This window comes from Oncorhynchus gorbuscha, linkage group LG02 (genome assembly GCF_021184085.1).
Source record: "Oncorhynchus gorbuscha isolate QuinsamMale2020 ecotype Even-year linkage group LG02, OgorEven_v1.0, whole genome shotgun sequence".
Classification (NCBI taxonomy): domain Eukaryota; kingdom Metazoa; phylum Chordata; class Actinopteri; order Salmoniformes; family Salmonidae; genus Oncorhynchus; species Oncorhynchus gorbuscha.
The window spans coordinates 13,621,502-13,644,560 of NC_060174.1; the positions used below are offsets into that span (position 1 = coordinate 13,621,502).

The 23,059-nt window shown below is 41.6% G+C and overlaps 1 protein-coding gene across 3 annotated transcripts in view; it reads right to left on the reverse strand.

Moving 5' to 3' along the window:
• The window catches only part of LOC123997460 (choline transporter-like protein 5-B), a 123,459-nt gene that overhangs the window by 40,935 nt on the left and 59,465 nt on the right, over window positions 1-23,059 (reverse strand). The gene's annotated exons all lie outside the window — the stretch shown is intronic.

Genomic DNA, 23,059 nt, shown 5'->3' on the forward strand with positions numbered 1-23,059 from the left:
TGGAAAACCATACTACAGGCTGATCCAACTTTGATGTAATGTCCTTAAAACAAGTCAAAAGGAGGCTGAGTAGTGTGTGTGGCCTCCACGTGCCTGTATGACCTCCCTACAATGCCTGGGCATGCTCCTGATGAGGTGGCGGATGGTCTCCACCAACTCCTGGACAGTCTGTGGTGCAACATGGCATTGGTGAATGGAGCGAGACATGATGTCCCAGAAGTGCTCAATTGGATTCAGGTCTGGGGAACAGGCGAGCCAGTCCATAGCATCAATGCCTTCCTCTTGCAGGAACTGCTGACACACTCCAGCCACATGAGGTCTAGCATTGTCTTGCATTAGGAGGAACCCAGGGCCAACCGAACCAGCATATGGTCTCACAAGGGGTCTGAGGATCTCATCTCAGTACCTAATGGCAGTCCCCCCAAATAAATGCCACCCCACACCATGACTGACCCACCACCAACCGGTCATGCTGGAGGATGTTGCAGGCAGCAGAATGTTCTCCACGGCGTCTCCAGACTGTCACATCTGCTCAGTGTGAACCTGCTTTCATCTGCGAAGAGCACAGGGCACCAGTGGCGAATTTTCCAATCTTGGTGTTCTCTGGCAAATGCCAAACGTCCTGCACGGTGTTGGGCTGTAAGCACAACCCCCACCTGTGGACGTCGGGCCCTCATACCACCCTCATGGAGTCTGTTTCTGACCGTTTGAGCAGACACATGCACAATGTAGCCTGCTGGAGGTCATTTTGCAGGGCTCTGGCAGTGCTCCTCCTGCTCCTCCTTGCACAAAGGCGGAGGTAGCGGTCCTGCTGCTGGGTTGTTGCCCTCCTACGGCCTCCTCCACGACTCCTGATGTACTGGCCTGTCTCCTGGTAGCGCCTCCATGCTCTGGACACTACGCTGACAGACACAGCAAATCTTCTTGCCACAGTTCGCATTGATGTGCCATCCTGGATGAGCTGCACTACCTGAGCCACTTGTGTGGGTTGTAAGACTCCGTCTCATGCTATCACTAGAGTGAAAGCATCGCCAGCATTCAAAAGTGACCAAAACATCAGCCAGAAAGCATAGGAACTGAGAAGTGGTCTGTGGTCCCCACCTGCAGAACCACTCCTTTATTGGGGGTGTCTTGCTAATTGCCTACAATTTCCACCTGTTGTCTATTCCATTTGCACAACAGCATGTGAAATGTATTGTCAATCAGTGTTTAAAAAAATTAATATTTAACCTTTATTTAACCAGGCAAGTCAGTTAAGAACATTTTCTTATTTTCAATTACGGCCTGGGAACAGTGGGTTAACTGCCTGTTCAGGGGCAGAACGACAGATTTGTACCTTGTCAGCTCAGGGGTTTGAACTTGCAACCTTCCGGTTACTAGTCCAACGCTCTAACCACTAGGCTACGCTGCCACCCCGGTGTTGTTTCCTAAGTGGACAGTTTGATTTCACAGAAGTGTGATTGACTTGGAGTTACATTGTGTTGTTTAAGTGTTCCCTTTATTTTTTTGAGCAGTGTATATTGGTCTTGTCTCCCGAGTGGTGCAGCGGTCTAAGGCACTGCATCTTGGTGCAAGAGTCTTTACTACAGTTCCTGGTTCGAATTCAGGCTGTATCACATCCAGCCATGATTGGGAGTGCCATAGGGCGGAGCACAATTGGCCCAGTGTCATCCGGGTTTGGCCAAGGTAGGTCTTCACTGTAAATAAGAATTTGTTCTTGCATGGCTTGCCTAGTTAAATAAAGGTTCAATTTAAAAAACAACTGGCGGCAACTGCAGCGAAATCAATAGGAGGTGAACAGTGGCTGGTGCTGAAAATATAGCTAACTTGTTATGCAAGTGCTGCACACCAACAGATGGAGACAACCTACAACAATAATCAACAATAATCTTCATTTTAATTAGACTTTACAAACAAGAGGACAAACCAGTTATGCATTAGGGGGTGCTATTAAACCAGATATTCTGTCACAAAAAGATGCTCGACTATGCATATAATTGACAGCTTTGGAAAGAAAACACTCTGATGTTTCCAAAACTGCAAAGGTATTGTCTGTGAGTGCCACAGAACTGATGTTACAGGTGAAACCCTGATAAAAATCCAACCAGGAAGTGCCGCATTTTTTAAAACCGCCTCACGCCAATGACTCCTTATATGGCTGTGAATGAGCTACGAATGAGCTTACATTTTCCACATATTCCCCAATGTGTCTACAGCATTGTGACTTCTTTGTAGGCATTTCCATTGAAGAATGGCTGTAAAGGACCATATATAGCATGTGGTCACATGGTGTTTCCCGCAGAAAATCTTGCGTAAAATACTGAGGTCGCCATTTTTCCAATCACTTCTTATGAGAAACCAATTGCCTCGACGGATATATTATCGAATATATATGTTAAAAACACCTTGAGGATGGATCCTAAACAACGTTTGCCGTGTTTCTGTCGATATTATGGAGCAAATTCTGAAAAAAGTTTGGCGTTATAGTTGCAGCATGTTCCGGTCGATTTCTCAACCAAGCATGATGAAGAAACGGGAGCTATTTCGCCTACAAAAATAATATTTTTGGAAAAAAGGAACATTTGCTATCTAACTGGGAGTCTCCTGAGTGAAAGCATCTGAAGTTCTTCAAAGGTAAATGATTTAATTTGGTTGCTTTTCTTATTTTCGTGAAAATGTTGCCTGCTGCCAGCAGAGCTAGCATAGCATTATGCCATGATAAACTTACACAAATGCTTGTCTAGTGTTGGCTGTAATGCATATTTTGAACATCTGAGATGACAGTGTTGTTAACAAAAGGCTAAGCTTGTGTTTGAATATATTTATTTCATTTCATTTGCGATTTTCATGAATAGGAAAAATGTATGTCCACTGCATTATGCTAATGCTTTGAGGCTATGATTACACTCCCGGATACGGGTTTGCTTGTCGCAAGAGGTTAACCAGTTATGCATTAGGGGGCGCTATTAAAATTTTGGGATGAAAAACGTTCCCGTTTTAAACAAGATATTTTGTCACGTAAAGATGCTCGACTATGCATATAATTGACAGCTTTGGAAAGAAAACACTGACGTTTCCAAATCTGCAAAGATATTATCTGTGAGTGCCACAGAACTGATGCTACAGGCGAAACCAAGATGATATTTCAAAAAGGAAATGCCCCAGATTTTGAATGCGCTTTGTTCCAATGTCTCCTTATATGGCTGTGAATGCGCAAGGAATGGGCCTACACTTTCTGTCGTTTCCCCAAGGTGTCTGCAGCATTGTGACGTATTTGTAGGCATATCATTGGAAGATTGACCATAAGAGAATACATTTACCAGGTGTCTGCTTGGTGTCCCCCATCGAAATGATTGCGTAATCTCCAGCTGCATGCATTTTTCCATGTGGTTTAGAGGAGAAACCAAACTTCCACAAATGATATATCATCGAATAGATATGTGAAAAACACCTTGAGGATTGATTCTAAACAACGTTTGCCATGTTTCTGTCGATATTATGGAGTTAATTTGGAAAAAAGTTCTGAATTATAATAACTGAATTTTCAGGGTTTTTTCTTAGCCAAACGTGATGAACAAAACGGAGCGATTTCTCCTACACAAATCATCTTTTTGGAAACTGAACATTTGCTATCTAACTGAGAGTCTCCTCATTGAAAACATCCGAAGTTCTTCAAAGGTAAATTATTTTATTTGAATGCTTTTCTTGTTTTTGTGAAAATGTTGCCTGCTGAATGCTAGGCTTAATGTTATGCTAGCTATCAATACTCTTACACAAATGCTTGTTTAGCTATGGTTGAAAAGCATATTTTGAAAATCTGAGATGACAGTGTTGTTAACAAACGGCTAAGCTTGAGAGCCAATATATTTATTTCATTTAATTTGCGATTTTCATGAATAGTTAACGTTGCGTTATGCTAATGAGCTTGAGGCTATACTTAAGATCCCGGATAGCTCGTAGCAAGAGGTTAATTGGAGTCTATTTCTTCTTCAACCTAATAGAAGCAATATTTTTTTATTAGGCCTTCTTACGGTCTCCCGTCTGCACAACACAAGGATTCTTTAGTTAAATACCTTAGTACTGTACTGCCGACCGTCACGTTGTACAGCGCCATATTTTCCATTCCATCCTAACAGAAACCCAGAGGGTTTTTCATGGAATAGAAACACCATAATATTAATGAAATTAATTAACTTCTTTGGGATAGGGGGCGGCATTTTGACGTCCGGATGAAAAGCATCCCCAAAGTAAACTGCCGGCTACTCAGGCCCAGAAGCTAGGATATGCATATAATTGGTAGATTTGGATAGGAAACACTCTAAAGTTTCTAAAACTGTTAACTGTAATGGCAGGTGAAACCCGCGAGGACAAACCATCCCCAAAAAATAAATATTCAGCATAACACTGATTTCAATGGCTGGCATTTTTATTATAGGGCTAAATCCTCCCTTAATGCAGTTCATAGGGCTTCCACTAGATGTCAGTCTTCAGAAAGAGTTTCAGGCTGGTTTTGGAAAAATAAGGGAGAAGAAGTCGTTTTTCTAAGGGCTAACATTTTGGCTGTAGTGTTTCCATGCGCATGGCTGTTTATCTCCTGTAAAGACAATAACGATTCTCCGTTTTAAATTGTATTGTTTATTTGCATATTAAGGTACCTAAGGATTGATTATAAACGTTGATTGACTTGTTTGGATAAGTTTATTGGTAACGTTTGAGATTCATTTTGTATGCATTTTGATCGATGGGAACCGAGTGGATTATTGACTGAAGCTCGTCAGCTAAACAGAGTTTTTATGGATATAAAAAATACATTTATCGAACAAAAGGACCATTTGTAATGTAACTGAGACCTTTTGGAGTGCCAACAGAAGACGATCTTCAAAAGGTAAGGCATTAATTATATCGTTATTTCTGACTTCTGTCGCCACCTGCCTGGTTGAAAATGATTGTTATGCATTTGTAATGTGGGGTGCTGTCCTCAGATAATCACATGGTTTGCTTTCGCCATAAAGCCTTTTTGAAATCTGACATCTGTGGCTGGATTAGCAAGAAGTTATGCTTTATTTTGACATATTGCATGTATATTTTCAAGAATGTTAAATATTTACAATTCTGTAGTTTGAAATTGGCACCCTGCACTTTCACTGGATGTTTGTCAGGTGGGACGGTAGCATCCCATCTAGCCTAGAGAGGTTTTAAGCAAGTACCAGTCAATAGTTTGGACACACTTACTCATTCCAGGTTTTTTCTATATTTTTACATTGTAGAATAATAGTGAAGACATCACAATCTTAGCATGTGTATCCCATCATGCAAATGTTTCCTATTCGCAGGACGATATATATTTTTTATAACTCGGCAGATTACAGACTGCCTTTGCCGATCGCTCATCATCTTCATTCATCAGTGAGTCGATGGCTTGAATAGTCTCACTGGAAATGAAATACAAGTTGAAAATGTGCAGCATACAGTGAAGACCAGCAGTCAATTTATTTAAGCATTATTTTTGGCATTATTAGGCCTACATTAACCTCTTGAACTACCCATCCCGGATCCGGGAGAATTGTCATCAACTACACTAATTAGCATAGCGCAATGGTCAAAATTAATTACTAGAAAATATTAATATTCATGAAATCACAAGTGAAATATAGTGAAACACAGAGAATCTCTCTGAGAGCCCTCAGCTGCCCACTTATGCAATGTAGTCATTTACGCTCATTCTTCAACATAAAGGCATGAAACTACGTCAAAATGCTGTAGACACCTTAGGGAATACGTAGAAAAAGGAATCTCATTTGATATCCCTTTCAATGGCCATAAGAACACAACGGTTTCAAAATAAGAGGCACTTCCTGATTGAATTTTCCTCTGGGTTTCACCTGCAATATCAGTTCTGTTATACTCAGACAATATTTTGACAGTTTTGGAAACTTTAGAGTGTTTTCTATCCCAAGCTGTCAATTATATGCATATTCTAGCATCTGGTCCTGAGAAATAGGCGGTTTACTTTGGGAATGTTATTTTTCCAAAAATAAAAATAGTGCCCCCTAGTTTCAAGAGGTTAAAGTATTGTCGCTTACTGTACCTGTTCATTTTCCTGGGCTTCGAGTTCAGAATAAAACAGGCATCTGATGATAGTGTTTGAGAATAGCACTGTCCCGGACCAAAATCCCCAAGTCTACCAGTGTTTTTGAAATGTCTCCAGTAGATTTTCCGTTCCTCCTGAATGCCCTAATCTGCTCACTTAAATTAATAGAGATCCTGGTCATGGTGCTACAGTATAATCAAAGTGAGGACAATCGGCAATCTGTTGTATACTTATAGCCTATTGTAACCTGAAAGTCATGCCTTTCCTCACCCCGCCCAAAACTCCACCCTTAACACAGTTACCATTCAAAAACAAGCTGTTTATCTAAAAAAAAAAAATGACATTGCGACCAAAGAGAAAAGACGAAACGTACATCGTTTTCATCAAGCCAGCTTCTTTCTATGGTGCTACCCGTTCCAGTGTTAGGACTGTAATCACCAGAGGACTTGAAAATGAGCCAGAGCTGAGAGGATCACCAAAACTAAAGATATTTTGGTTTCAGAGCATTTTATTTTAAAAAAGGCTATATACCTATCAATGTGAAGACATACTGTGGAATAAACTTGATAATTGTGTACTAAAAATATGAATGTATTTTGCAGACCTTACAAACATGCCGACAACCATCCGTGGAGATCAGTGGACAAAGGGCTGGACAATGGGCCCCACCAGAAAAATGCATAGTTGTAAAGAAAGCGGTTAGTTCAGCTAGACTCTTAAAATGTGTATGCAGCATGTGTGTTGGAGTCACTTTTCAATTCTTAATTGATCGACCGTTTCTATCATAGGCCACTGTAATCGAATGGGGGCTCAGGGTGGTACCATTCTGCTCATCTGATGAAGGTGCTCATGGGTGAGATTCAAACTTTGAAAACCCGAGATCGAGTCATTGAAGGCAGACCATCAGAAAGCGAAACATTCTCTGAGGGCAGAGATACAGGCGACAGCTGATGCACTAGTCCAGAGTCAGACGGCATTGGCAGAGAGTCAGGTGGAGGAGGATGCATTGAAAAGGGCGAAGAACGAGGTGGAGTCACAATCCATGCCAGGCACACCTGTGAGCTCTGGAACTCCACCTCCGACAGGCAGAGTCAACCTACGTGGCGGATTTGTCAGGTCGTCGGTTCACCCTGACCTTTCCATTCCTCTTCTGACAACAGAACTTGACCAACTGCTCACCAGGCACAGCAAGGACCGCCTGGACCATTAAGCTGTTCTGTTATTCCAAGGATGTGTAACCGAAGAGCGATACCACAAGTGGGCACCAATTACAAACTGGGATGGATCCTGAGGCAAATGTGGCTTACCAGTGAACCTCCGGGTGTTCATCATTAATACTGTGTCTCAGAAGTTTCTGTCCATGACTGATGCAACCCAAAAACGCATTAAAGACAGAGTTAATGAGTACTTGAGGTCACCGAGAATGTCTTGACATGGCCTGCTCTCACTTATGTAAGGAATTATGCACTTTCCCATGTTTACTACAGTATGAACTGTATGCTATGTTTACTTGTCAGACTGCACAGTAGCCTAAAAAACAAATGCAGGTGGCTTATATCTTCAAAATTCTTTAAATGCTTTATTATCCAAATGTAAAAGCATAAACTGTACAGTACTGTATTTCTTCATCAGCATCTTTATGCTTTCGTTTCAAAATGCTGATGTTTATTTAGTTATGGATCCATAACAAATTACTTGTTCAAATATTCCATGATATTCTTAAAATATGTGTTGACGGAATATAAGCAAGTGATGTCTGCTAAATAATGAAGTTAGGTTTCTCCAGAAATAAACAATTCTAAATAACAAACTGGCTTTATTTACAAACTAGTGAGAATTTCTCACCCCAAGAACTGCCCTTTTCCTCGCTCACTCTAGGTTAAATGAAAATGAAATCTCCAAAATATTACTTTTTAAACAAAGCGATTATTAGTCTTAATTAATTTAGAATTATATAAAAGTACCCTAGGATATGTGAAAATATCTAACGGAAAATGCCCCTTAGATATTCATTTAGAGTTCTCCAATCCTCTAAATGTAATTATTGGAGGAGAGTCACATCATTGAAAAACAATTTCGATATATGGTAGGCCTACCAAAGGCGAAATGAGTCTCACTAGTGTTGAGTAATGTGCTGTTCAAAGTGGTGTAGGTCTTATTTATTTAAAGAGCATATAAGAGTTAGAAGCAAAAGCCTACAACTATTTTAGCACCGTTTCGCACTGCTCTGAGACAAGCATGGGGACTGGTCTTGATAAATCAATGAGATTTTAATTTTCACTTAATCCCCATTTGGGTATTGATTAGACAATAATTAGTAAATGAGGGTGCAGACATGTTATGCAAGTCAGTTAAGAACAAATTCTTATTTACAAGGATAACCTACCCCTGCCTCGTGCCCTGCGGGGATTCTTTAGCTAAATGGCCCAGTACTGTACTGCTGACCATCACACTGTACAGCGCCATATTATCCAGTCCATCCGAACAGAAACACAGAGGGATTTTCATGGAATAGAAACACCATGACATTAATCAAATTAATTAGGCAAGTATCAGTCAAAAGTTTGGACACACCTGCTCATTCCAGGATTTTTCTAGATTTTTACTATTTTATACATTGTAGAATAATAGCGAAGACATCATAACTATGAAATAAGACTCCCGTGGCCTGCTCTCCCTTATTTAAGGAATTAGGGACTTTCCCATGTTTACCACCGTATATATTGTAGACTGCACAGAAACCTAATAAACAAATAAAACACATTTTGTTTATAAAATAATTATAAAAATACTCTTTCAAAATGCAGATGTTGATTTACTTATGGATCCATAACAAATTACTATGGGAATAAATATCACTGATTTACAGAAATATTGGAACAAAGTTGTCTAATGAAGGCAAACAATGTAGAATCCTCCAATCCTGGAGCCTACTGCTGACCATCACGTTGTACAGTGCCATATTTTCCATTCCATTCTAACAGAAACCCTGAAGGTTTTGTTTTTCTCTGAATAGAAATACCATAATATTAATCAAATTAATTAAGCCACATTTCTCAAAATCAATCCCATATACTACGTTATTACAAAAAGGTTTTAAATTCTTTGGTAATGCCAATATGGAATACTATCCAAAGATTCCCTCTGATGGTCAAACTAGCAATAACTTGCATTAACAGAAAAAAATGGCTGACAAATAGATAATGTGCCACAGAATGCTGCAGCAACACACAAGGTGCAGTATGCTGCAGTATGACGTAACTTTTAAAAGGAGGAACCACTGTATCTACAGAAATAATACAGATCCTGCTTATGTTACCTGTTTGAGTATTTGTTTAATAGCCTACTGATTCCGTGAGCACCAAACCTCACACAACTACATCTCAACTAAACAATTTCACAAATTTGTTTATTTTTAATCTTTGCTTTGCTTTAAATAAAGGCTTTACACTTTTTTTCATTAGACCAGCCTCTCTGGTATTATTTATAATTAACTTAATGTTGTTTACACTATGCCAAAGTGTCAGAATAATTATATTTACAATAATAAGAACTATTTTTCCTTTATCACCTTATTTGTATTATTACTATTATTATTATTATTATTATTATTATGATGATGATCATCATTATAATAATAAGTAATGTCATTATCATTACCAGGGTTAGTATAGCAGCCTTGCATAACCACCACACCAGCTGTAGGCCTAAAACCGCATCCTATTTAGTCTTAATACTGTCACTTACTGAGGCCTATATTTCAATACTTACATAGGCTACTGTATCAATCTATTATGTATATGTTCATGTCATCACACAGCATACGAGTCATTCATGATGTGAAATGCAATCAATCATTTTAGTTTTAAAATAAAATGACTGTAGTAAAGGCTTTACAGAAAATAATAATTATAAATCCTGACTCTCTGGTACGCTTATAATTGTGTTGTTAACATTGTTCCAAACGGTCTGAAAATGACATTGTAATCTAACAGCACCTGTTAGGCACACACAGGCTTGATATGCACACAGAGCTTGCTCCACACCTTATTTTTCTTGATCTCCAGTATTTTCCACAACTAGTCAAATTTATTCCACACATCTGACTTCCCCTTCATCTCTTGTGAAACCAGTAAACATTCCCCTGTTTCAAGTTTATTTGTCAGGTCCTCTGCATCCATGTTGCTGTCACGTGTTACGGTGTTCAGTTTGTTATAACCAATTTATTGATGTGAATATGATATGCTATAGGTCAGACCATATTGGTCACGTGCATATGATGCATATATGTGTCACGTAAAAAGAGCAGGGTTGAGGGAATAGGGAATGTTTTTCCTGAACAAAATGACGGATTTCGGTAAGAGAACTTTTTAGTCAGAAATGGCTGTAATTATTTTACAGCTTCAGCAACACGGAGAGCGCGATACACACTGCTGATGTGTGGTGGCCTCTGCAGCAGGGAGGAGAGACAATAAGTGCTAGTCACAGTCACTCGCTGTCTTTTTTTACGCAGCAAGTATGAGTCAGGTGGCACAAACAGATCCATTTCGGTCGGACTCCCTCTAGTCATTTGTGCCTTCATTATTTAATCAAACATTTAGCTTTAAACATCAGACAAGCTCAGTGCATAATGTAGTTGATTTAATTAAAACACATAGGATTAGTCTATATATGGAAGAAAAAAACATGTTTAAAATAGTTGGATTTTAGGTCAAATGTTTCATATGAGGTGACAGAACAGAATGTCACTTATTATTTAACGGTACAGGTCATTCAGAAAGTATTCAGACCCCGTGAATTTTCCTCAATCTACACACAATACCCCATAATGACAAAGCGAAAACAGGTTTCTACATTTTTGAAAATGTACTAAAGAATAAAACTGAAATATCACATTTACATATGTATTCAGACCCTTTACTCAGTACTTTGTTGAAGCATCTTTGGCAGCGATTACACTTTAGAGTCTTCTTGGGTATGACGCTACAAGCTTGGCACACCTGTATTTGTAAGTCGCTCAAATGTATTTGGGGAGTTTCTCCCATTGCTCTCTGCCGATCCTCTCAAGCTCTGTCAGCATCGATGGGGAGCGTTGCTGCACAGCTTTTTTCAGGTCTCTCCAGAGATGTTCAATCCGGGTTTGATCTGGGCAAGTCAAGGAAATTCAGAGACTTGTCCCAAAACCACTCCTGCATTGTCTTGGCTGTGTGCTTAGGGTCGTTGTGCTGTTGGAAGGTGAACCATCGCCCCAGTCTGAGGTCCTGAGCGCTCTGGAGCAGGTTTTAATCAAGGATCTCTCTGTACATTGCTCCGTTCATCTTTGCCTCGATCCTGACTAGCCTCCCAATCCCTGCCGCTGAAAAACATACCCACAGCATGATGCTGCCACCACCATGCTTCACCATAGGGATGGTGCCAGGTTTCCTCCAGACGTGACACTTGGTATTCAGGCCCAAAAGTTCAGTCCTGGTTTCATCAGACCAAAGAATCTGTTTTCTCATGATCTGAGAGTCTTTGGGTGCCTTTTGGCGAAGTCCAAGCGGGCGGTCATGTGGCTTTTACTGAAGAGTGACTTCCGTCTGGCCACTCCACCGTAAAGGCCTGATTGGTGGAATGCTGAATACTGTAGATAGTTGTCCTTCTAGAAGTTTCTCTCATCTCCACAGAGGAACTCTAGAGCTCTTTCAGAGTGACCAAGAAAGGCCCTTCTCCCCAGATGTCTCAGATGCCTCCATTATTATTAAATAGTAGAAGTTTGGAACCACCAAGACTCTTCCTAGAGCTGGCCGCCCAGCCAAACTTCTTCTATTTAAAAATGATGGAGGCCACTTCTTGGGGACCTTCAAAGCTGCAGAAAAGTTTTGGTACCCTTCCCCAGATCTGTGCCTCGACACAATCCTGTCTAGGAGCTCTATGGACAATTCCTTCAACCTGATGGCTTGGTTTTTGCTCTGACATGCACTGTCACTGGTGGGACCTTATATAGACAGGTGTGTGCGCCTTTCCAAATCATATCCAATCAATTGGACTCCAATCAAGTTCTAGAAACATCTCAAGGATGATCAATGGCAACAGCATGCACCGGAGCTCAATTTCAAGTCTCATAGCAAAGGGTCTGAATACTTAGAAAATGAGGTATCCGTTTTAATTTTTTAATAAATTAGCAAAAATGAATAAAACCTCTTTTTACTTTGTCATTATGAGGTATTGTGTGTAGATTGCTGAGGGAAAAAAAATATTTAATCCATTTTAGAAAAAGTCTAACGTAACAAAATCTGGAAAAGGTCAAGGGGTGTGAATACTTTCCGAAGGCACTGTATTTTTTTATACATACAGTGCCTTCAGAAAGTATTCACACCCCTTGACTTGTTTCACATTTAGTTGTGTTACTGCCTGAATTAAATTGAGATTTTGTGTCACTGGCATACACACACTACCCCATAATGTTAAAGTAGAATTGTTTTGAGAAATGTTTACACATTAAAATTTAAAGCTGAAATGCATTGTATTTTTAAAATTTATTTCACCTTTATTTAACCAGGTAGGCAAGTTGAAAACAAGTTCTCATTTACAACTGTGGCCTGGCCAAGATTTTTTTTAAAGCAGTGCGACACAAACACACATGAGATAAACAAACGTACAGTCAATAATACAATAGAAAGATCTGTATACAGTGTATGCAAATGAAGTAAGGAGGTAAGGAAATAAATATGCCAATAGTGGCGAAGTAATTACAATTTAGCAATTTACACTGCAGTGATATATGTGCAGAAATACTGGTGTGCCAAAGAGTGGCCTAGTTACATTTATTTAGTTATGAGATTTTACTTAATTTGGCTGAAAATATAAGGCAAGACTTGAAAATGGCTGTCTAGCGAAGACTACAACAACCAATTCAACAGAACTGGAAGAATGTTTAAAAAATAATGTGCAAATATTGTAAAATCCAGGTGTGCAAAGCTCTTAGAGACTTACCCAGATAGAATAAACTTATTAAGTTTATTCTAACACTTATTGACTCAGGGGTGAGAATACTTATGTAAATGAGATATATTTCTATATTTCCATTTCAATACATTTGCTAACATTTCTAAAAACATGTTTTCACTTTTTCATTATGGGGTATTGTGTGTAGATGGGTGAGAAACAAAATCAAGTTGGGAAACGCACCGTATTAAATAAAGCCATAACAACATGGAACTCTGCCACCCCAGTTAACTCAAGCTACCAATAAAACCAGATTAAAAAACACCTTACTGCACAAAAGGGGACTGTGAAGAGAGACATTTTATATGTCTTGTATTGTCATTTTCACTGCATTATGTATTTGACCTAGATACTGTGTGTATGTACTGATATGTAGGCTGTGTGTGATGTTTTAAATATATGTATTTCAGTCCTTGACTAATAATGTTCTGTACTAAGTATTATATCATGATTCATGTGGACCCCAGGAAGAGTCGCTGCTGTCTTTGCAGCAGCTAAAGGGGATCCTAACGCTGTACCAAAACCAATGTTTTTGAGTATTTTTTTCTGAACGACATACTCAGCAAATGGAATGTTGTCTATCACAGTGCCATCCGTTTTGTCACCAAAGCCCCATATACTACCCACCACTGCGACCTGTATGCTCTTGTTGGCTGGCCCTTGCTTCATATTCGTCGCCAAACTCACTGGCTCCAGGTCATCTAGAAGTCATTGCTAGGTAAAGCCCCACCTTATCTCAGCTCACTGGTCACCATAGCAGCACCCACCCGTAGCACGCGCTCCAGCAGGTATATTTCACTGGTCATCTCCAAAGCCATTCCCTCCAGTTCTCTGCTTGCAATGACTAGAACGAATTGCAAAAATCACTGAAGCTGCAGTCTTATATCTCATTCTCTAACTTTAAGCATCAGCCGTCAGAGCAGCTTACAGATAATTGAATCTGTACATAGCCCACCTGTAAATAGCCCATCCAACTACCTCATCCCCATACTGTTATTTCATTATTTTGCTCCTTTGCACCCCAGTATCTCTACTTGCACATTCATCTTCTGCACATCTATCACTCCAGTGTTTAATTGCTAAATTGTAAATATTACGTAACTATGGCCCATTTATTGCCTTACCTCCTTAATCTTACTACATTTGCACACACTGTATAAAGACTTTTCAATTGTGTTATTGACTGTACTTTTGTTTATTACATGTGTAATTCTGTGTTGTTTGTGTCACACTGCTTTGCTTTATCTTGGCCAGGTCGCAGTTGTAAATGAGAACTTGTTCTCAACTGGCCTACCTGGTTAAATAAAATGAAAAATTGTGTAAGTACACACGCATTATTCACCATTCAGTTCCTATTGGGCAAAATGTAATCCAAAACTAGGGCCGTCAGAGTTACTAGGGCCGTCAGAGTCACTAGGGCCGTCAGAGTCACTAGGGCCGTCAGAGTCACTAGGGCCGTCAGAGTCACTAGGGCCGTCAGAGTTACTAGGGCCGTCAGTGTCACTAGGGCCGTCAGAGTCACTAGGGCCGTCAGAGTCACTAGGGCCGTCAGAGTCAGAGTCACTAGGGCCGTCAGAGTCACTAGGGCCGTCAGAGTCACTAGGGCCGTCAGAGTCACTAGGGCCGTCAGTAGGGCCGTCAGAGTCACTAGGGCCGTCAGAGTACTAGGGCCGTCAGAGTCACTAGGGCCGTCAGAGTTACTAGGGCCGTCAGTGTCACTAGGGCCGTCATAGTCACTAGGGCCGTCAGAGTTACTAGGGCCGTCAGTGTTACTAGGGCCGTCAGTGCACTAGTTGTATTTAAATCGTGATTAATCGCAATGTCCTAAATCATTCAAAATACACAACCTACACAGAGAAAAACAACAATATGTCAAAACCAGTTGACATTGAGAAAGAGTGCTTTATCAGGTTACCTGATTTTGCTTACAGTTAATTTTTACAAAATCAAGACGTCAATATTTTGTAATGCTTCTTGTATAGCTAATCTTAAAATTACAGCTCAATTAATTCTGAATTTCCTATTAATATCACAGCAAATCCTGCGATTTACTTAATTTTTTTTATTGTTTGAAATCCCGATCCAAAACAAACTGCAAATGCATCAAACTAGATTGTAGTCACAAGCTTGATGTAGTCATTGTGTGCTAGAAATGCACGTTTAGGTAACTAAATACGGCTCAAACTGATTTAGATGGCATTGCACAGTTTAAGCTTTGCATCACAAATGATCCTGGAATGTTTTGCAAAGTGCTGTTGTAATTAAGCAGAATGTTTATGGCCTACATAAATACCATAGGTAATTGCCACTGCATTAGCATTCCACTCTAATGAGTTGTTATGTGAAAGTGGAGCTTTTTGGCGTTCAACAATAAAGAGGATTGAGATTCCTTCTCAGTTACCGTGCCTTCAGAAAGTATTCACACCCATTGACGTTCTCTACAATTTTGTTGTGTTTAAAGCGGGATTAAAATGGATTTGTCCTTTTTTCAACGATCTAGACAAAATATTCTGTTTTCAAGCCGATTTCACTTAAAACTGTAACTAGGGCACTCAAGAAAATTCAATGCCGTCTTGGTAAGCAACTCCAGTGTATATTTCACCTTGTGTTTTAGGTTATTGTCCTGCTGAAAGGTGAATTTTCCCCACAGTGTCTGTTGGAAAGCAGACTGAACCAAGTTTTCCTTAAGGATCCTGCCTGTGATTAGTTCTAAATGGTTTATTTTTATCATTAAAAACTCTAGACCTTGCCCATGACAAGCATACCCATAACATCACCATGCTTGAAAATGTGAAGAGTGGTACTCAGTGATGTGTTATGTTAGATTTACTCCAAATATAATGCTTGACATTCAGGTCATAAAGTTCATTTCTTTGCCACATTGTTGCATCTTTACTTTAGTACATTATTGCAAACAGGATGCATGTTTTAGAATATGTGTATGCTGTACAGGCTACCTTCTTTTCCCTCTGTCCATTAGGTTAGTATTCTGAAATAACTACAACGTTGTTGATCCATCCTCAGTTCTCTCCTATCACAGCCATTAAACTCTGTAACTGGTTTAAAGTCACAATAGGTGAAATCCCTGAGCGATTTCCTTCCTCTCTGGCGACTGAGTTAGGAAGGACACCTGTATTTTGTATTTTGTAGTGACTGGGTGTATTGATACACCATCCAAAGTGTAATTAATAGGTAACTATTAATTACACAAGGGATATTCAATGTCTGCTTTTTAAAACTGTTTTAGCCATCTACCAATAAATGCCCTTTGCGAGTCATTGGAAAACCTCCCTGGTCTTTGTGGCTGAATCTGTGTTTGGCTGAGGAACCTTACCGATAATTGTATGTGTGAGATACAGAGATGAGCTAGTCATTCAAAAATAATGTTGAACACTGTTACTGCACACAACTTTTTATGTGACTTGGAGAGTACATTTTTACCCCTGAACTAATTTAGGGTTGACATAACAAAGGGGTTGGATACTTATTGAATCAAGACATTCCAGCTTTTCATCTTGAAATAATTATTAAAAATGTCTAAAAATATAATTCCACTTAGACATTATGGGTTATTGTGTTAAGGCAAAATGAAACAACATTTAATCCATTGTAAATGCAGGCTGTAACATAACAAAATGTGAAAAAAGTCAAGGGGATGTGAATACTTTCTGATTTTACTGTAAATGGATGAGATCCAAAAGTACAGTACCTGTAATACACATCTTTCTCACTGCTGAATTAAATGTCTATCACCAATCTCATCTGAATTACATGAAGTCTGGAGACATCATCATTATTCAAGTGTCCAATGATTTAAAGTCTGTATGTAGGCAGCAGCCTCTCTGTGTTAGTGACAGCTGTTTAGCAATCTGATGGCCTTGAGATTGAAAAATAGCTTCGGTCTCTTGGGCCCAGCTTTGATGCACCTGTACTGACCTCGCCTTCTGGATGGTAGTGGGGTGAACAGGCAGTGGCTCGGGTGGTTGTTGTCCTTGATGATCTTTTTGGCCTGCCTGTGACATCGGGTGCTGTAAGTGTCCTGGAGGTAGTTTGCCCCCGGTGACGCGTTGTGCAGACCGTACCAATGTAAGAATGTGAAATGTCAGAATAATAGTAGAGAATTATTTATTTTATATTTGATTTCTTTCACCACATTCCCAGTGGGTCAGACGTTTACATACACTCAATTAGTATTTGGTAGCATTGCCTTTAAATTGTTTAACTTGGTTCAAATGTTTCAGGTAGCCTTCCACAAGCTTCCCACAATAAGTTAGTGTAACTGAGTCAGGTTGGTAGGCCTTGCTTGCACAAGCTTTTCCAGTTCTTCCCACAAATGTTCTATAGGATTGAGGCCAGGGCTTTGTGATGGCCACTTCAATACCTTGACTTTGTTGTCCTTAAGCCATACTTTGGAAGTATGCTTGGGGTCATTGCCCATTTGGAAGACCCATTTGCGGTCTTCCAAGCTTTAACTTTCTGACGGATGTCTTGAGATGTTGCTTCAATATATCCACATAATTTTCCACCCTCATGATGCCATCTATTTTGTGAAGTGCACCAGTCCCTCCTGCAGCCAACCACCCCCACAACATGATGCTGCCACCCCCATGCTTCACAGTTGGGATGATGTTCTTCAGCTTGCAAGCCTCCCCCTTTTTTCTCCAAACATAACAATGGTCATTATGGCCAAACAGTTCTATTTTTGTTTCATCAGACCAGAGAACTTTTCTCCAAAAAGTACAGCCTTTTTAATCTGGCTTTTTCATGGCTGTTTTGGAGCAGTGGCTTCTTCCTTGCTGAGCGGCCTTTCAGGTTATGTCGATATAGGACTTGTTTTACTGTGGATATAGATATGTTTGTACCGGTTTCCTCCAGCATCTTTACAAGGTCATTTGCTGTTGTTCTGGGATTGATTTGCACTTTTTGCACCAAAGTACGTTCAGTTCTAGGAGACAGAACACATCTCTTTCCTGAGCGTTATGATGGCTGCGTGGTCCCATGGTGTTTATACTTGCATAGTATTGTTTGTACAGATGAACGTGGTATCTTCAGGCATTTGGACATTTCTCCCAAGGATGAACCAGACTTGTGGAGGTCTACAATTATTTTCTTAGGTCTTGGCTGATTTCTTTTGATTTTCCCATAATGTCAAGCAAAGAGACACAGAGTTTGAAGGTAGGCCTTGAACTTCATCCACAGGTATACCTCCAATTAACTCAAATTATGTAAATTAGCCTATCAGAAGCTTCTAAAGCGATGATGTAATTTTCTGGAATTTTCTTAGCTGTTTAAAGGCAAAGTCAATTTAGTGTATGTAAAATTCTGACCGACTGGAATTGGGATGCCGTGAATTATAAGTGAAATAATCTGTCTGTAAACAAATGTTGGAAAAATTCTGTGTCCTGCACTCGACTCTCTGTCCAACAACTGACATATGACAGCTGACATCTATGCGAGAAATTGCCAAGAAACTGTAGATCTCGTACAGCGCTGTGTACTACTCACTTCACTGAACAGCCCAAACTGTCTCTAACCATAATAGAAAGAGGAGTGGGAGGCCCCGGTGCACAACAGAGCAAGAGGACATTAGAGGATATTAGTGTGTCTCGTTTGAGAAACAGACTGCTCACAAGTCATCAACTGGCAGCTTCATTAAATAGTACCCGCAAAACACCTGGTGGCAAGGGGTCTGAACACTTCCCGAATGCACTGTATATATATATATATATATATTTGATGGCAGAGACTCAAAGAATGGCATGTCTATAGCGTGATGGTTATGAAACTCAGACTTCAAAGGCTATGCCACATTTTGAAAACAGACCCAGACAAAGGGAGTTGAGGCAGAACTCCATCACACTGACTAGATTCCTGTAGAGACTTCCTGTAGAGACAGTTCCTGTAGAGATGGTTAATTTGATACAGTGTGAAGTGGAGCTACGCCACCTCAGGCACTGCCTGCTCTAATATTAAACACTGTATTAAAAAGAGATGAGGGACTACTTTTTCATTTCATTCAAGGCAAGGAACAAGAGCTGTTAGTAGTTGAGTCAGGTAATGCAGTGGACCAGCGGGTAGCTAGGAATTATGGGTGATTAGTCGGTGAGATCCAGGGGGTGGGAGTCCGAGGCAGACCTTCTAACACCTCTTCACTGCCTTACTGTGAGGTCAGTCTTCACTCTCTTCTAACCAACCCCCCAGGGCCTAGAAATTACCTCCGTAAGGCAAAGGCAATACTGGCACAACACAGATAATAACAAATAACCACCTTTGAGTCATTCAAAGGTGAACGCTGAAAGGAAGATGCCAAAGGAGAGAAGAAAAACATAGTCTCTTTTATCTATGAGAAGCAAACGCAGCTGGAATGCAAATGTGGTCCACTGTCAATTCCTGTCCAAGTCTAAACCCATTCTGATTTCCAAACCTGGCCTGCCTTAGATCTCCCCCATATCTGAACCAAAAGCCAATCGGCTAGAACAAACTCTTTCCACCTGCTGGGTTGGTGTTTGTGTGTGCTGCTAGTCTACGTGCTGTGAGGCAGTGAATACTGGCTGGTATTCTTGCAATGCCATGTGAAGCTGTGTGTATTATTCGTAAAGCTCACTCCACTTAGGGAGCCATGGTTGTGGTGGTTACTGGTTAGATGCTGCTACAGAGTAGCCTGGGTACCATTCTGGTGTGTCACCACCGGCCGCATGTCTCCAGCACAATGATAATTAACAGGGAGAGGGTTTTGGAGAAAGGGGGAGAAATAGTGGATTCCAACATGCTGGAACACACTGGGAAATGTCTAACCATCTGGAGAGCCAACAGGGATAGCAATGGAAGGCAGGACAGTTTTGAATGTTTTTTTTTTTTTGTACTTTCCTGCCTTGACTAAAAAGACGCGCAGTCCACTGTTCACTGTCAATGACATTATTTCAATTCATACATTATTCAGACGTACTTTACAGATTGACATGCTGCTCGTACAACAGGATAATTGTAGGCAGAATTAGTCAGAAAGCTACAATATATGCCCATTTGTTTCTACTCTTTGGAGAACTGTTAACCACAGGTTAACTTCATTGGACTTCATTTAGGCAGTGAGCTTCACTTCTCTCCCAGTTCTCATTAAAATAGCCTACAAGCAAGAGAAACATAAACGTGCCTTCACTCAGTCCACACAGATGTAGGAGGTATACGAGCTGGAAAGGGTGGGATAGAGAGGAGATGGAGAAGGTTGGATAGAGAGGAGATGGAGAGGGTGGGATAGAGAGGAGATGGAGAAGGTTGGATAGAGAGGAGATGGAGAGGGTGGGATAGAGAGGGTGGGATAGAGAGGAGATGGAGAGGGTGGGATAGAGAGGAGATGGAGAGGGTGGGATAGAGAGGGTGGGATAGAGAGGGTGGGATAGAGAGGGTGTGATAGAGAGGAGATGGAGAGGATATGGAGAGGGTGGGATAGAGAGATGGAGAGGGTGGGATAGAGAGGAGATGGAGAGGGTGGGATAGAGAGGAGATGGAGAGGGTGGGATAGAGAGGAGATGGAGAGGGTGGGATAGAGAGGAGATGGAGAGGGTGGGATAGAGAGGAGATGGAGAGGGTGGGATAGAGAGGAGATGGAGAGGGTGGGATAGAGAGGAGATGGAGAGGGTGGGATAGAGAGGAGATGGTGAGGAGATGGAGAGGGTGGGATGGAGAGGAGATGGAGAGGGTGGGATAGAGAGGAGATGGAGAGGGTGGGAGAGAGGAGAGAGGAGATGGAGAGGAGATGGAGAGGGTGGGATAGAGAGGAGATGGAGAGCGTGGGATAGAGAGGAGATGGAGAGCGTGGGATAGAGAGAGATGGAGATGGGATAGAGAGGAGATGGAGAGGTGGGATAGAGAGGAGATGGAGAGGAGATGGAGAGTGTGGGATAGAGAGGATGGAGATGGAGATGGAGATGGAGAAGGTGGGATAGAGAGGAGATGGAGAGGGTGGGATAGAGAGGAGATGGATGGGGAGAGGGATAGAGAGGAGATGGAGAGGGTGGGATAGAGAGGAGATGGAGAGGTGGGATGGGATGGAGAGGTTGGGATAGGAGAGGAGATGGAGAGGGTGGGATAGAGAGGAGATGGAGAGGGTGGGATAGAGAGGAGATGGAGAGGTGGGATAGAGAGGAGATGGGATAGAGATGGGAGATGGAGAGCGTGGGATAGAGAGGAGATGGAGAGCGTGGGATAGAGAGGAGATGGAGAGGTTGGGATAGAGAGGAGATGGAGAGGATATGGAGAGGAGATGGAGAGGAGATGGAGAGGATAGAGAGGAGGATGGAGAAGGTGGGATAGAGAGGAGATGGAGAGGGTGGGATAGAGAGGAGATGGAGAGGGTGGGATAGAGAGGAGATGGAGAGGTTGGGATAGGAGAGGAGATGGAGATGGTTGGGATAGAGAGGAGATGGAGAGGTTGGGATAGGAGAGGAGATGGAGAGGGTGGGATAGAGAGGAGATGGAGAGGAGATGGGGATAGAGAGGAGATGGAGAGGGTGGGATGAGGAGAGAGAGGAGATGGAGAGGGTGGGATAGGAGATGGGAGATGGAGAGGTTGGGATGGAGAGGAGATGGGAGATAGAGAGGAGATGGAGAGGGTGGGATAGAGAGGAGATGGATGGAGAGGGTGGGATAGAGAGGAGATGAGATGGAGAGGAGATGGGAGATGGAGAGGAGATGGAGAGGGTGGGATGGAGAGGAGATGGAGAGATAGAGAGGAGATGGAGAGGGTGGGAGAGGAGATGGAGAGGGTGGGATAGAGATGGAGATGGGATAGAGAGGAGATGGAGAGGTTGGGGAGATGGAGAGGAGATGGAGAGGGTGGGATGGAGAGGAGATAGAGAGGAGAGAGAGGGTGGGATAGAGAGGAGATGGAGAGGGTGGGATGGAGAGGGTGGGATAGAGAGGAGATGGAGAGGTGGGGAGAGAGAGGAGATGAGATGAGGGTGGGATAGAGAGGAGATGAGGAGATGGAGAGGGTGGGATAGAGGAGATGGAGAGATGGAGAGTGGAGATGGAGAGGGTGGGATAGAGATGGGAGATGGAGAGGGTGGGATAGAGAAGAGATGGTGAGGAGATGGAGAGGAGATGGAGAGGGTGGGATGGAGAGGAGATGGAGAGGGATGGAGAGATGGAGAGGAGATGGAGAGGGTGGGATAGAGAGGAGATGGTGAGGAGATGGAGAGGAGATGGAGAGGGTGGGATGGAGAGGAGATGGAGAGATGGAGAGGAGATGGAGAGGGTGGGATAGAGAGGAGATGGAGAGGAGATGGAGAGGAGATGGAGAGGAGATGGAGAGGGTGGGATGGAGAGGAGAGAGAGGGTGGGATAGAGAGGAGATGGAGAGGAGATGGAGAGGAGATGGAGAGGGTGGGATGGAGAGGAGATGGAGAGGGTGGGATAGAGAAGTTCAGGAGGACCTGAACATGCTTTCCCACCAGCTTGTGAAATTGGTCTTGAATATATTCTACAGTATGAAGTAATGATACGCTTCAGTGGTCCAAAGAGAATAAGCACAACTTTGAAAGGCTATCAGACATACGCAGCTGCATACTAAGTTACCAATGTTGTTTACTGTGTTGTCTATTGAGATGACATAGTCAAGTGAGAGCCAAACAAATGCAAACAAGACATAGCAACATGGCATTGGTCAATGGACCAGGTAAAGATCAAACATTCAACCTCTTGACTGCTTCCTTGTTAAATGAAAATATGTCAAAGGAGGATCTTATATTGCAGTTAACACGCTAAACTCCCTATGATATGTGAGTGTGTAAACTCCAGACCACCATGTGACTAATAGCCAATGATCTGTGTGATGTAGCAAAGAGACCTGTCAGCCCTCAGCCGCTCTCGATTAACACTGCCTGACAAACGATCAGTGTGTTGACACGCGAAGAAGCTTATGAAACAGTGTGGTTCTAAAAGCATGCACAATTACATTCTAGGTCCGTTTTACAAGATGACTAC